The sequence below is a fragment of the Nannobrachium achirus genome (genome assembly GCF_963921795.1).
Source record: "Nannobrachium achirus genome assembly, chromosome: 10".
Taxonomy (NCBI): Eukaryota; Metazoa; Chordata; class Actinopteri; order Myctophiformes; family Myctophidae; genus Nannobrachium; species Nannobrachium achirus.
In genome coordinates, this window is record NC_137819.1 from 22,156,693 (window position 1) to 22,171,408 (window position 14,716).

At 44.1% G+C, this 14,716-nt stretch overlaps 1 protein-coding gene across 1 annotated transcript in view; it reads left to right on the forward strand.

Moving 5' to 3' along the window:
• Positions 1-14,716, forward strand: part of pag1 (phosphoprotein membrane anchor with glycosphingolipid microdomains 1) — a 114,476-nt gene that overhangs the window by 23,649 nt on the left and 76,111 nt on the right. The window contains exon 2 of the mRNA XM_080735869.1: positions 7,601-7,682. The gene's annotated coding sequence lies outside the window, so the exon portion shown is untranslated. The remainder of the gene's footprint in view (positions 1-7,600; positions 7,683-14,716) is intronic.

Here is a 14,716-nt window from a genome sequence, read left to right on the forward strand (position 1 = left end):
AGATAGGGCTGTCACGATATGACATTTTACATGACGATTAATTGTCACTCAAATAATTGGCGATTAACGATCTAATTGTGTTTTTGTCGTTGATAATTACATTTCTGTTTGGCTTTTAGGCTTTGAAGTTGTACATGGTAGATATGACACATAACCTAAATATACAAAGAAATTACTGACATATTTGACAACTTACTACTTAAAAAAAACGTTGATAGTGGAAATAGCCGATCTACAAGCTCACAACGCGTCGCGATGCGACGCGTTGTGAGCTTGTAGATCTGCTATTTCCACTATTTCGGACATTTTCCAACATTCACGATTATGACGATTATGACGATTATGACAAAATAATTGCGATAATGTCAAATAATCACGATTTGACGATTATGTAATAATTGTGACAGCCCGACAGACAGACAGACAGACAGTGAGAGAGACAGACAGACAGTGAGAGAGACAGAGAGACAGTGAGAGAGACAGACAGACAGTGAGAGAGACAGAGAGAGAAGTGGGGAAAGAACAGAAAAGGGGAAGAGAAGAGAATGTCAGGCAAGGAAAAAATGAAAGTAGCAGAGAAGATGAGAGGCAAGCACAGCAGATGGGGAAATGAAAAGGGGAAAAAATGCTCTGTCGGTTCCCACAAATATAATCTAACCACATTAAAGTTCTTTCCACACTGGGTGTGACGAATAAAAGAATACGGAATGTACTGCCGAATATTTTACATGATTCTCATTCACACAGGTCGATGCCTTTATTCTCAGTGAAAATCTACCCGGTTTCCGAATACGAGTTATCTTGCCGCATTGTCTTTCTGTTCCGCATGGATGTAGTCATGACCCAAACAGTTCCACAAAATGTATTTTTCTGTGAACTCATTCAGTTTAAGGACCTGTATTTTGATAGTGCGTCCCAATTTTGGGCGAGTTTTCAATGCCTTCAAAGAAAATAACATCTAAAATAGTGGAAATATTTTCACTATTTGTGGTACAACAAAATACCAATAAATGACTTTGTGCTTGTTTACTGACCCTGTGATGCTTGCGAAACATTCGTTAAATGCCTCAACTCACTTTAATTCATCAAGTAGTTTCGTAGTTTTTGGATTCTTTGTTCACAGTAAATTTTATACGGGGATCTTATACAGACAAAATATTGAAAACATCACGAGTAAAGAGCAAAGACAGAAGTGGTTAAACTAACATAGTTGCAGTTCTGGCACGCAATTGTCATGCTAATGCCCCCCATTGTTTTATGTTCCCCTTTTGACGAAAAATAAATGAACTGCAGTCCTTTCATAGACGTGGAACATTAGTCATTAGTTCTTATGGTTAGGCCAGCGCCATCTGATATACATTACATTGTCCAAATAAAACGGAACTCAAGACCCCCTTTTATATTGCAAAAAATCGTCCCCCACTTTTTACGAGTCTTAAAAAGAGTTGAGGCCCCTGCTTCTGAGGCCCAATCCTGGCATACATCTAATGAGGTCGATCCCAGAGTGTACAAATTAGACCCTAATGGCAACATTTTTAACATTTATTTTTAAATGAGCATTCCAGATTTTACTGTATTGTAGCCTATATTGTTGCTGTTGGGGAGAGTCCAAGCCCCCCAGAGGCACTGAAGCAGCCTTCGTTTTCTATCAACCTTCTGTTCTATCAATAGGTTATACGGTATATGCGGTCTTCAACAAGGGGTCCGGGACCCCTAGGGGGTCCTCAGAGTTACTACAGAGGATCCTCCAAATCTTTGTGTGATTGAAGCTTTTTTTTCCTCCTTTTTTATACATTAACCACTTGAACCCTTGTGTCCATATTCTGAGAACTTTAGCCAAAAATAGCAGATCTACAAGCTCTCAACGCCTCGCAGAGCGAGGCGTTGTGAGCTTGTAGATCGGTGAAAGGTCAAGTTCTATAAGTATTGACGGTTCAAGTGGTTAAATATCTGAAAAGGCTAGATCGGCTATTTTCACTACATGAATTGACATGAATCCAAAATACACTGACAATTGTGCTGTCAAACAATTAAACTATATGGAATCTATGAAAAGGCTGTGGGGGTCACTGCTTTATCTCTCTGTCAGCTAAAAGGTCCTTGGCCTGAAAACGTTGAAGACCCCTGGTATATGCACATCAGCAGCCATATTGGAGATAATTGAGTCTCTTCTCACTTCCTTCAAAGGTGTTACCAAATGAAGCTTCAGCGTTAGTATATGCAGGACAGCCCAGCTGTAGTCAACAGTCATTCAGCTCTTTTCCCATTCCTCATTCACATATCAGCTGGTCATTACATCACACTGTGATACTCCAGTCAAAGCTCTCATTCAGTAGGGAATACGGCTTGCTTTCTCTACCTCTGCTTGGTTTCCGAAGCTTCGGAACATCCGCTGCTAGCTGCCTCCTCCTCCCCCCCAGCCTCCACCTTTGCACGATCAGTCTGTCTATAAGCTCAAATACTTATGATTGTCTGACTAAGTTACTTGTCAATGTATTGCTAACTTAGCTCAAATACTGTGGGGTCGGTGGGTTGATGCATCTGTCATGTGCTTTCCACTGCATTCAACCGCAGACATCTCCTGGATATAGGGAGAGAAGTGAACGCCAAAACGCCAAACTTTCCTCTCAGCAGACCCAAAATAAATGTGTAAGGGGTGGGGTGTTGGGAGGATGGGAGGGAGGGAGGGGTTGGCAGCGGAATCTGCTTAAGCTTAACCGGCTTCTCGTTCACATTTATAGACTCTCAGATGGCTAAATTAACACTGTAGACTTTATTACATTTGACTTTCCAGGAAGTCATCGAATTCCATTTATTTCAGTACAAAAACATTTTTTCAGAGACTTGAAACTTGCCTGAGACGGGTAATCCAATCCAATTTCTCTGTGCCAACATTCCTTTTTTTCTCAATGTTATGTTATCATTGCATTTCATGCATTTTAAAGTGCAGATTGATTTGCATAGTCTAGTCAGAAACCATCCAGGGGACTGAGGGGAGAATAGATTGATTTCACACGTTGCATTGTCCATGGCTTGTTCAATTATGTTTAGCCAACACTGACTCCAATTGTTCAGTTGAGTTTAGTGATGTTTTAATGACTATAGAGATAAGGTAATCACACACACAAAGACTATCACAACCAGTGTGAAGTGAGCTGTACTTTTTATGAGTTAATTTCATGAAGCGCCCCGCGAAGCTTGGCCAATGAGCCAAGTGTTGGACATACAGTACGTACATACAGTACATACAAACAGACAAAGCCAAATGTAGGAGCTGTTGGCACCGCTCAATAATAAATCTACACCATATTTACTGACAATCTGAAAGGGACATGACATGTTATTAATTCAACCCAGTTGTGTGGGCTACTTCTGAACGATTGAACCCCCAAGAACGAATCACATTGCTCGAAAGATTGTTTAATTAGGCACAAACGCACGTATATGACTGACGTTGTGACGCGGCGCCGGCGACGCGTCCGTCTTCAGAGTCAAAATGACACTAATTGACAGACATGGAAGAACTACAAGCTCACAACGTGTTGGCGTCGGCCTCTCTGATAACGAGAGGAGATGACGTTTGAACGTCAAGTTCAACCACACACACGCCACACACACACACACACACACACACACACACACACACACACACACACACACACACACACTAGGGCATTCACCAAATATTCGAATATTCGAATATCAAAGTCACTATTCAACGTTGTTAATCGAAGTCGAATATTCGCTTATATATATATATTTCTTTTTTATTGTTTTCTCTTTAAAAAAATATATAGCCTAGTTTATAAAGCTTGGCTAGATAGGATGTCATAAGAATGAGTTGTCAATGCCCCTGGTGGATGAATTTCTTAATGCTCTTCTATACCAGGGGTTCTCAAACCTTTTTAGGCTGTGACCCCCAAAATAAACATATTTGAACTGAGGACCCCCACCCTGACAAGCACTTGGAATTGTAGGTATTACATTTAATGTGACTCGGTTCCGCAGATAAATATTGTGAAAATAGCCGATGAGCATTTAGATCTGCTATTTTCACAATATTCGCCTCTTGCTTACTTAATATTTGACAGTTTGGCCAGTCCTGTCGAATATTCAACTATTCGAAAACTGAGGTGGAATAATTAGAATACTAAAAATCACTATTCGTGAATGCCCTAACACACACACACACACACACACACACACACACACACACACACACACACACACACACACACACACACACACGCACACACACACGCACACACACACTGAGTGCTGATGAGAACCGTGCTCTGTTGTGACTAGTCGCTCTCTCTCCTTGCCGTTGGATCATAAACTGGGATTTCCTGCTGTCACATCCTGCTCCGTCTGAGAGGTCTTCCTGGCACGCTGCCAAAACTCCCACCTCCCCCTCCTCCTCCCAGGGATGGGACGATAAGCCATATTATCGTTTATCGGGAAGGGCAGTGCACTACTGTAACACTTACCTTCCCTCCATGACCACCCATGAAGCTAGATAGCGTTTTTTAGGTTTTAGAAAAGTATTTTTACTGCTTTATAGGTGCATGCTCTACCTATGTTTTTGTTTTTTTAGATTGATATTCCTAGGCATTTGTTGTATTTGCTGTTGATGAACTGACATATAATTTTGCTTATTAGATTGACGTATTACCTGCTTATTGTAAGTCGCTTTGGATTAAAAGCGTCTGCTAAATGCATAAATTGTAAATTGTTTATCGTGATTAAAAAAACACTGACGATAATCGTATTGTGGAGTTTTAATTTATCGAGAAATCGTCCTCCGTCATGCACTGGGATCAGTTCACCTTTTATTTGCCGAGCTGCATATCCGGTACCACTTAAACCCTCTATTGGTAAAACGTACTTATAGTATGCATACTTGATACAGCCTTTTTTTTCACTCTCTACCAAATCTCTTTGCCCAAGAAATAGCGGATCTACAAGCTCACAACGCGTTGCATTGTGAGCTGTTGGGGATATTTAGATTATCGCTATAATATCGTGCATCGCGATTTCTTTCGTCACAGTAATCGTGATTTGACGTTTTCATATCGTCCCATCACTACCTCCTCCTCCCCCTTCCCCTCCTCCTTCTCCTCCTCTTTCTGTCCTCGGATTCCACATTTCCACTCTTTTACATTCCTTCTCAAGACGTGTCCCGGGCTCACTCCTCTCCCAACGGTCCTCTGTCCAAGCGTTCCTTCCTTTAAAGTGCCCAAGGAATGTCTAAGGGGGCCCCTGCCAGGGCCCCTTGCCTAAAAAAACTCAGACTCTGAAAATATTTCAGCTCTCAGGTAGCAAATGAAAACGGCAGGCGTTGAATGTGCTTCTGCAAAATATTTTTGACAAAAATGTCCACCACAAGCCAACGTGGCGATGATGACCCCTGAACATTTCAAAAGACACGCCGCGCTCAGGCGGCCACGGCTCCTAAAGCCTAATGTAGGCACGCTTAAACACAGAGTTAAATGTGTGAGTGGGAGTACAGAGAGGTACAGACGAGACGACAAACAACGAACCATCCAAACGGGGCGATGCGAACGACGAGACTGGTCGCTTCGGTATCTTTCGACCCAGTTGGAAAAATCCAAGTGAAGCGACCTTCGCTTCCCCCCCGACTCCACCCATCGCGTCCTGACAGCCAATCAGCGTTGATGTTGTCCGGAGACACGGAAATGTTTTGGGTGTTTGGTTTTGGGACTCCCTTTTTTTCCAGGTGTTTGGCCTTGATTCTGACGTTTTCCAACGCTAACCAGCGCGACCAAAGTGAAGCGATCGAAGCGACTAGAAACAAAGAAATAGCTTCAGGTTTGAACCATAGACTGTATAAAAGACAAAGTGACGCCATTGGTTTCTATGCAGCACAAACGAAACAATATGGGTCCTTGGCATGGGTGTCGCCATCATAGATTGAAATGCGATCAGAGGAGGCTATTGGCTGCCAACGGTCACGTGCAACCGCAGGGATACATGAGAGAATGTGGTCGAAGCCTCCCGAAATACAGCACACGAAGAAGAACACAGCCGGCTGGTATCAGTTTAGTTGGCCACGCCCCCCCCGCAACTTTATCATCAATTTTAACATAAATGGGACCTTATTTTCACAAAACGCATATCATCGTGATTGAAAGGCAATTTTTAACTAGCGATAGGAACCATAAAGTATGTATGAAAGTGTTAATTAAGGTTAGAAAACGAAAGGGGAAAATGAATGGGGTCCAATGGAGAACAATTCTTTTTACGATCGGCCGGGGGGGAAAACAGCGCAACTAGCGGCCAACCATAGGAAGTTTTAGTTCCGTATTGGGCTCATTTTAAATCGGTGGAACTATGCCCCAGGTTTGAACACAGCATAAGGGTCCATTTGGACCTCTTTTGGTCCCCCGGGCCGAGACGTTTAGAACCAGTGGCCCAAACGTTGTTGCGTGCCGGTGCTGTGTTCTCCCCTCCAAAAATACAGAAGTACAACAAACATAACCAGATCGCTGGCTATGGTCCCTTACCGCCTCACCATAACGTTTTATTTGCGTCACAAACCCTGTGAAGAGTCACCAACATGAAGCAGCGAGGCCTCTGGAGAAAAAAGAAATCAAATCACTTTTAAAGACTTTGTTTTTCCTTCTCCCTCAGAAGCCATTTCTTTTATGTCTGTGGAGGATGACTCAGATCTCTCTCTCTCTCTGTCTGTCTCTCTCACTCTCTCTCTCTGTCTCACCACTCTCTCTCTCTCTCTCTGACTGTCTCTCTCTCTCCCTCTCCTTTTTACAAATTTAGGCATTTAGCAGACACTTTTATCCAGGGCGGCGGCGTAATCAAATCAAGCATGAACTCTTGTCAAGAAACAACTTGCCACAAAGAAACATCAATCCTAGCTTCTGTGGTCAAGAAAACATAACAAAATCTAAAAACATGAACATCTCTCTCTCTATCTCTCTGACACTCTTCAGTGTGTGTGTGGTGCCGTTGCAGCACTCTTTAAGACGGAGGGGGAATTGATTCTAGTCTTGTGTCGCCAGCGGGCAGAAAGAGCAACCTGTTGTCTGGTAGAACTGAAGGCTTTTTTAATGTACTGCTGCTGTTGTAAGAGCCCAGAGTCCACAGACTGCAGCAGCACTGGCTACTGCAGTCTGAATGCAGCAGGCAGTAGATTACAGTGGTTCTCAAACATTTTCGTGTCAAGGATACACAAAATTAAATATATTTAACACACATTTATTTGTCTGCGAACCCCCCTGCGAACCCCCCTGTCTGAAAATATTTTGTGCCAGGGCATACAAGATTTGAGTGTTATATTCCAAACATTTCCCCTTTTCCACTGGTGGGTGGGTGTGTGTGTGTGTGTGTGTGTGTGTGTGTGTGTGTGTGTGTGTGTGTGTGTGTGTGTGTGTGTGTGTGTGTGTGTGTGTGTGTGTGTGTGTGTGTGTGTGTGTGTGTGTGTGTGTGTGTGTGTGAACCTTATGCAGGCTCAGAGTGGACCTTATGCACGCTCAGTGTGTGAACCTTATGCCCCTAGGCTCCCTGTAATCTCTGCTCACAACCTATCCTATGTGTTCCTCTCCTCCCCCACCTCTCTCAGAGCGCATCGCTGCATGTCTGGCTGACGTCTCACAGTGGATGTCTTCCCACCACCTCCGGCTGAACCCAGACAGGAATCCCAGGTAAGTCCTTTCCCACGCACGATCTAACCATTTCCATACATTTCCATTCAATTAACGGATTATGTATATGTTTTTATATTATTATTCTGGCTAGACTGATGCAGGCTCAGTAGACCTTGGCTCACTGTAGACCTTATGCAGACTCACTGTGTAGACCTTATGCAGCCTTGTGCTTTGATGATGTAATGAGCTCGTTAGTGTAAGTCACTTCAGCTGAAGATGTGTCTCTAGCGAGCCATGCGTGAGTATTGATCTGCTGTACCGTGTAGGAAACTGCGAGGAGGTTATCTGAGGATGCTCTCTCTCTCTCTCTCTCTCTCTCTCTCTCTCTCTCTCTCTCTCTCTCTCTCTCTCTCTCTCTGTGTGTCTCTCTCAAATTCAGAGGTATTCATTAGAGGACAAATGCACGCATGCACGCTCGCACGCACGCGCGCACACACATGCGCGGCTGGCCAGCTGTTGGAGCCGGTGCCGAGCTTTTAGTCGATGAATGAACAGTGGGTGTGTGTGTGCGTGCGTGTGTGTGTGTGTGTGTGTGTGTGTGTGTGTGTGTGTGTGTGTGTACATCCCATGAGAGATGCTGTTGTCCATGGCAACACAGCCGTTTTTTTGTGTGTGTGTGTGTGTGTGTGTGTGTGTGTGTGTGTGTGTGTGTGTGTGTGTGTGTGTGTGTGTGTGTGTGTGTGTGTGTGTGTGTGTGTGTGTGTGTGTGTGTGTGTGTGTGTGTGTGTGTGTGTGTGTGCGCGTGCGTGTGATTACGTGCACGCTTGACTCTGCCTGTTTGTTGCACATTGGTCCTGACGTTTTCGTGTGCTGCTCGCACGCCGGTATCCTGCCTCGTGGTTTCCTTCACTTGGCCTGCAAACCAGTGGCAGAAAGTAACTAACCAGTGGTAATGGCCTCATATGTCTTCTATATAAATGTGTGCTGCTGTTACGCACAGTGTTTCCTTCATTTGGACTAGTGGACTTTCTGAAGGCGCAGCGTCGCCGGTGGGGAGAACATTTTCACAGTGCGGAAAAATATAACAGCGTCGTATCGGTGCGGCAGGCGAGGCAGCCTGCGCGTGTCTGACGTCGCCGTTGTGGGTTAGTTAATTGGAAATAATGGGTCCGTATTTTTTGACTCGCCGCCTCCGCGTCCGTGCCGCCTCCGTGTCCGGTGTGTGTTCCCCTTTAGTCGGTTACATACTGTAAATGTTGTTTAAACCAGTGAAATTGCTGCATAATTATGATACAGCCATATCAGGGGCCTTTTTATTACAAAAACTGTGACAATGGTTGCGAATACTTTGCAAGGAGATGCATGTTGCAAGGCGTTGCAATTGTTCGGCTAGGCCTTTACTGGGTTAAAAACACTTCTTGCACCACTGCTAATGAACAGAGTCTCCGTGGTGACTCAAAGGCCTCGGTGCTCAAACCAACCAGACAGACGCTGCTCCCAAAACCTCACATCCCATTTGTTCACGTGGTGGAGGCGAAGAAGACGCCGCTCGGCCTCGAGCTGTTTAACAACTAACTATCTGTCCTGTCCCATTGTCTGATGGTCCGGACCGGGGGGCAGGGGGTGGAAGTACTGAGATTTCATTAAGACTGTTAAATTGAGCAGTAATTAGATTCTCACCTTACATTTTATAATGGAAGATTTACTTCTTGGGCAAGTGGGCATGACTTTTGGCAAGTAGAACATGACCTGTAGGCCTACTCGCCCGACGAGCAAGTGTCTCTGACACCTTGGTGTCAACCCCTGGCTATCGGCTATTTTGAAATTGTCAAAGTAAATTGTGGTTAATGTGTTTTGTATTAATAATCAAGATCTAGTAACTAAAGCTGTCAGATAACTGTACTAGAGTAAAATTAAACCAGTAAGACTCCCTAATCGGGAGATAAGCGACCGTTGGTCGCTTATCTCCATAAATAGGCCAAAAAGTAGTTTGTGCAAAATCGTCCTGATGGTGGCGCTAGATGGGACAGATGCGTTGTGATTACATGACTGTAGAGATACTGTGTACTGGTGTGCATGATTTTAGGGCAAAATCTGTAGGAGCAGGGTGACTGTAGAGATACTGTGTAGTGGTTTGTGTGATTTTAGGGCAAATTCTGTAGGAGCAGTGTCCAAAAATGTGTTTTTTAAAAATCAGCCAGATGGTGGCGCTAGATGGGACAGATGCATTTTGATGACATGACTGTGTAGTTATGAACAATAGCTAATGTATCCAATTGAAAGTGAAAGAGATGACCTTTTTAACATTCCAGCATTTACAAAAGCAGTTTCTGTTAGCTAAAGGGTGGGCATCTGTATTTATGGTTGCTAATATGTGGCTATTGTTCTGAGGTTTCAGCAATGATCACCTGACACTCCAGAGTTTCAGCGTGTATAGTTACACTTGTATTAGGCAGGCCTACTTTCAGCAATTTAACTCAAGACAATGAACTCAGTTAAGTTTGTTTTATTGAATGGAGACATGTACAAAAATGGCATGTAAAAAAAAAAAGGAGACTCAATTCGTAATAATGCAACATAGATTTGTTTCTTTAAAAATAGTTGGAAAAAAGAAAACGAAAATGTCTAGCCCAATAAAGAAAATTGAAAGTAGAACAACTCAATTTGAAGTCTTCAAATCTTGTGTGTTGTCTTCATTGAGTTTGGGAGAAATGCCAATACTAGCATGCAAGATGCAAGCTCTCCTGCTAAAAGTAGACACACCCACAGGCAGATCTTGATAGTGGACCCAGGTCTGTTTATTTAAGCATGGAGGCTCATCCTTCCTGGACTCCCTGGTGTGAAGGGGTGTGTGTGTGTGTGTGTGTGTGTGTGTGTGTGTGTGTGTGTGTGTGTGTGTGTGTGTGTGTGTGTGTGTGTGTGTGTGTGTGTGTGTGTGTGTGTGTGTGTGTGTGTGTGTGTGTGTGTGTGTGTGTGTGTGTGTGTGTGTGTGTGTGTGTGTGTGTGTGTGTGTGTGTGTGTGTGAGAGAGAGAGGACAGTGGCAACATTCCTTGCCACTTGGCAGGTCACACATTATGTTTTTGTTTGAGAGAGAGAGAGAGAGAGTGTGTGTGTGTGTGTGTGTGTGTGTGTGTGTGTGTGTGTGTGTGTGTGTGTGTGTGTGTGTGTGTGTGTGTGTGTGTGTGTGTGTGTGTGACACAGAGAGAGCAGCCCCGTTGGGGTGGTCATTTGGTCATTTTTGCACATTTGGTAATTTTTTACACCTGGGGGTCCCCCAGGGACCTGGGGGTCCCCGAAACTCCGGGGGTCCTTGGAGGTTGTAGTTTGGCAGGCAAGGAGTGTGTGTGCAAAATCTGGCATGGATCGGGGCAACGGTTGCAGAGATATGAGCAGGGCAAAAGTGTGACGTGTGACGTGTGACAGAGGGAGTGACGGAGGGAGTGACGGAGGGAGTGACGGAGGGACAGCCGGTGGAGGTTTGGATAGTGTGCAAGTAACTGCGACCTACGGTCGCAACAATATTTGCCTCTGAGAGGTAGTGGAGTAGACTTTCAAGTATCCAGAAAATGTAACTCTCAAGTACAGGTAAATGTAAACATACCCCATTACTTTCCACCATTGCCTATTGATGGTTGGGGGTGGGGTTTGGGGGAGGTTGCTCATTGCAAATGCATGCTATTTCTGGTTCACTTCAGCTTGGCTAACACGATGCCGGTCGACCAGGCGTGTGTGGATTTGGTCTGGAAGGCCCAGAGGGGGAACCCCCAACCACTAGGATTTCCAGATTACAGTCGCTGACGCCTTGGTGGATAAAGAATCTAAGATCAGATACGATAGGAAAGGCATTAGGCTCTTACAAGTGCGCCATGTGCCGAAAATAGTGGATCTACAAGCTACATTTTATTCAATTCAAATGAGCTTTATTGGCATGAGAAAACATACGTTTACATTGCCAAAGCAAGTGTCGATATGAACAACGTGTCGCATTGCGACACATTGTGAGCTTCTAGATTGGCTACTTTCGGGGCACGACTCCGACGAATGATGGAGAATTAAATGATCTAAGAGTACACAGAGACTGTGTAATCACAGACTGCTGGATTGATGTTTTAAAACATTGAAGGCTACTGCATGTTCTGCATGTATAATGTTAGTTGTGTCAAGGATGTGCACAGGATATAACTGTGCAAAAGTTATATCATGTATAAGTTTGCATGAGAGTGTTGTTTGTTTGTTTCTCTCACGCTCCAAAGGGTGCTAAAATCGGTGCATGTTTTCGTTCACGTACCACAGCCACTGATGTTATCTCTAAAACCACGGAAGTTAAGATCTAGATTTCGACATAATCTTCTGAAATCATCTGCTCTTCTGGTTTACCGTGTCACGCACTGAAGATAGCCGATCTACAAGATCTAAAATGGCGGCTCTAAAAAGTGGGCGTCTCCAACAAAATGTGTTAATACAGCAATCACAATCATCTGAAATAGTCTAGTGAAAGTCTAGTGAAGGCTAGTGAAAAGTCTAGTGAAAATAGCAGATCTACAAGCACACAACGCCTCGCAGTGCGGGGCGTTGTGTGCTTGTAGATTTGCTATTTTCACCACGTTAAATCACTTTTAAAATGATAAATACAAAGTGTACGGTTTTGGACATGCATGGTTTCCACCTGACAACGACAATATGTTGGCTATTCAATAAAGGGAGATTTACAAGCTCACAACGCGCCACTTCGTGCAACGCTGCTAGCTTGTACATCTGCTATTTTTGAAAGTTTTTGAAGAATGTTCAATCAATTTGAACACAAATCAAATGGCACATATTATTTTCAGATGGTGGGGTCCAGATACATATTCATTTGCTTGTCATGAAAAGGTTTGAGAACCACTGATCTGCAGGCTTGTGGATGGGGATATTTTCGGTTCTCGACACTGACACGCAACTACGATTAAATCTGGCTTCATCTTACCCATGGCTTCCTCTTTGCTGTTGGTGAGACATTAAATGTACGGTACATGCAGTGCCAGTGTATCTTTTGACTCCTGTCCTGTATGTTTATGAATAGAACGCAGGGTATTCTGTGACGGCATCGATTTCCCCCCTTCTCCATATACTGTATGAGGTAAACGTATCCACCGGCGCAGTAACTCTATCGCTGGCATAATGGCACTTGTGTGCTTGTGCGTGGTGTGTGTGCGTGCATGCATGTGCGTGCGTGCATGCGTGCATGTGCTAGGGATGGGACAATATGAACATTTCATATCATGATTATTGTGACCAAAGAAATCACGATTTACGATATTATAGCGGTAATCAAAATATCTGCAACATCCATTACCCTGGGGCGGAACATTTGCCAAAAAATAGCCGATCTACAGCCGATCTGGTAAAGAATGAAAAAAAGATTAATTAAAAGTAAGTTTTACCAATAGAGGGTTTAAGTGGTACCGGATATGCAGCTCGGCAAATAAAAGGTGAATTGATCCCAGTGCATGACGGAGAACGACATCACAATAAATTAAATCTCCACGACACGATTATCGTGAGTGTTTTTTCATCACGATAAACGATAATATCGCTTACCGTCCCATCCCTGTAGCATGTGCCCGTTGCCACTTGGCAACGGGCGCTCGGCGACCTCTTCTCTGGCAGTTGGCAGCGGAGGAGGAGGCCCTGCCTGTCGCCCCGGGTTACGGGGGTTGCTAGGTGATGGATGGACAAAAGAGGTGGGGGATCCCTGGGTACCAGACGGACATGTACTGTCTGTCAGTCTGTCTGTATGCTTTCCCTCTCTCTCTCTCTTTGTCTCTCTCCCTCCCCCCTCTCTCTCCTCCTCTCCCTCCCCCCTCCCCCATCTCTAAGCTATGGATTTATGCCGCTCATGAATTTTAAAGCGACGCACTTCCAGGAAGTCTCCGTTCCAGGGTCGTAGAATCAAGACGTCCCAGTCAGCACATATTGTGTATAGGATTCTAAGACATGGATATGGTCGGTGGTGGTGGCAGTGGTGTAGTGGTGTGTGCGGGTGTGTACTGTGACCTATCAGGGACCCCCACCCAAATGTGCACTTGCAGACCCACGCAGGCACACACCACCTGCATAAAAGTAAGCTGTCTGGTTTCAAAGTCAATGATGAACCACAATGTCATCTCAGTCCTATGTATAGTATGTCTACTCTGATACACAGTATAGGGCCTATGTATGCATACATACCGTAGGGCCAATGTATGCATAAGCCTACTGTATGTATGTATACATAAGACCTATTTATGCCTACTGTATTTATAGTTAGGGCCTATGTATGCATGGTACTGGTAGGCATACCTTTGTATGGCTTTGCTTCGTCTTGCAATTTCATTGCGACTTGCAAGGTTGTTGGTATTCTCAGGGAAGAACTTTGGTGTAGACTGTAGAGGGAAATGCTAGCAGCCTTAGTACAGAGCCCTGGGAAACCCCATCGTCATATATAATAGGGTTTAAGTTGTTAAAAAGTGTCATGAGATCCATTTTGTTGTCATTTGGCGCTATATGTATACTGATTGATAGATGGGTTGATTAGATTTTAATATGGTTCAGTCATTTGAGGCGAGAACAGAACGCTAACCACAACGTGAAGCCAACCCATGTCTAAACGGATGTTTACTCAGAATACTCACCCAGACAGTGTTTTGGAGCCAAGATGCATCGCGTGCAAATGAGGCGGTCACCATCATGAGATTTAAGCATATTAATTGTTGCACACATAGTTGTGATTGACTATTTGTGTATTTTCTTCGGCATTGAACATTGGAACATCATTTGCATTCTCTAGGAACGGCGCACACCGTCTCTGTCGGGTGGAAACCTCACAAATAAATGTCCAAAACTGTTACTCGTCACTCGTCAGATGACAGTGAAGTGACAATTTAACCAATTTAGGACGGGAACCACTTTTGGGGTTTTTACCTTTTCGAGATAGGGGAAGATTAGAATCGGCCATGCTATTTTCCACAATATTTATCTGTGGAACCGAGTCGAACAAAATGTAATGCCTCCTACAATTCCAAGTGCTTGTCAGGTGCTTTGGCAGTTGGTAGCAGAAGTGGGGGCAATG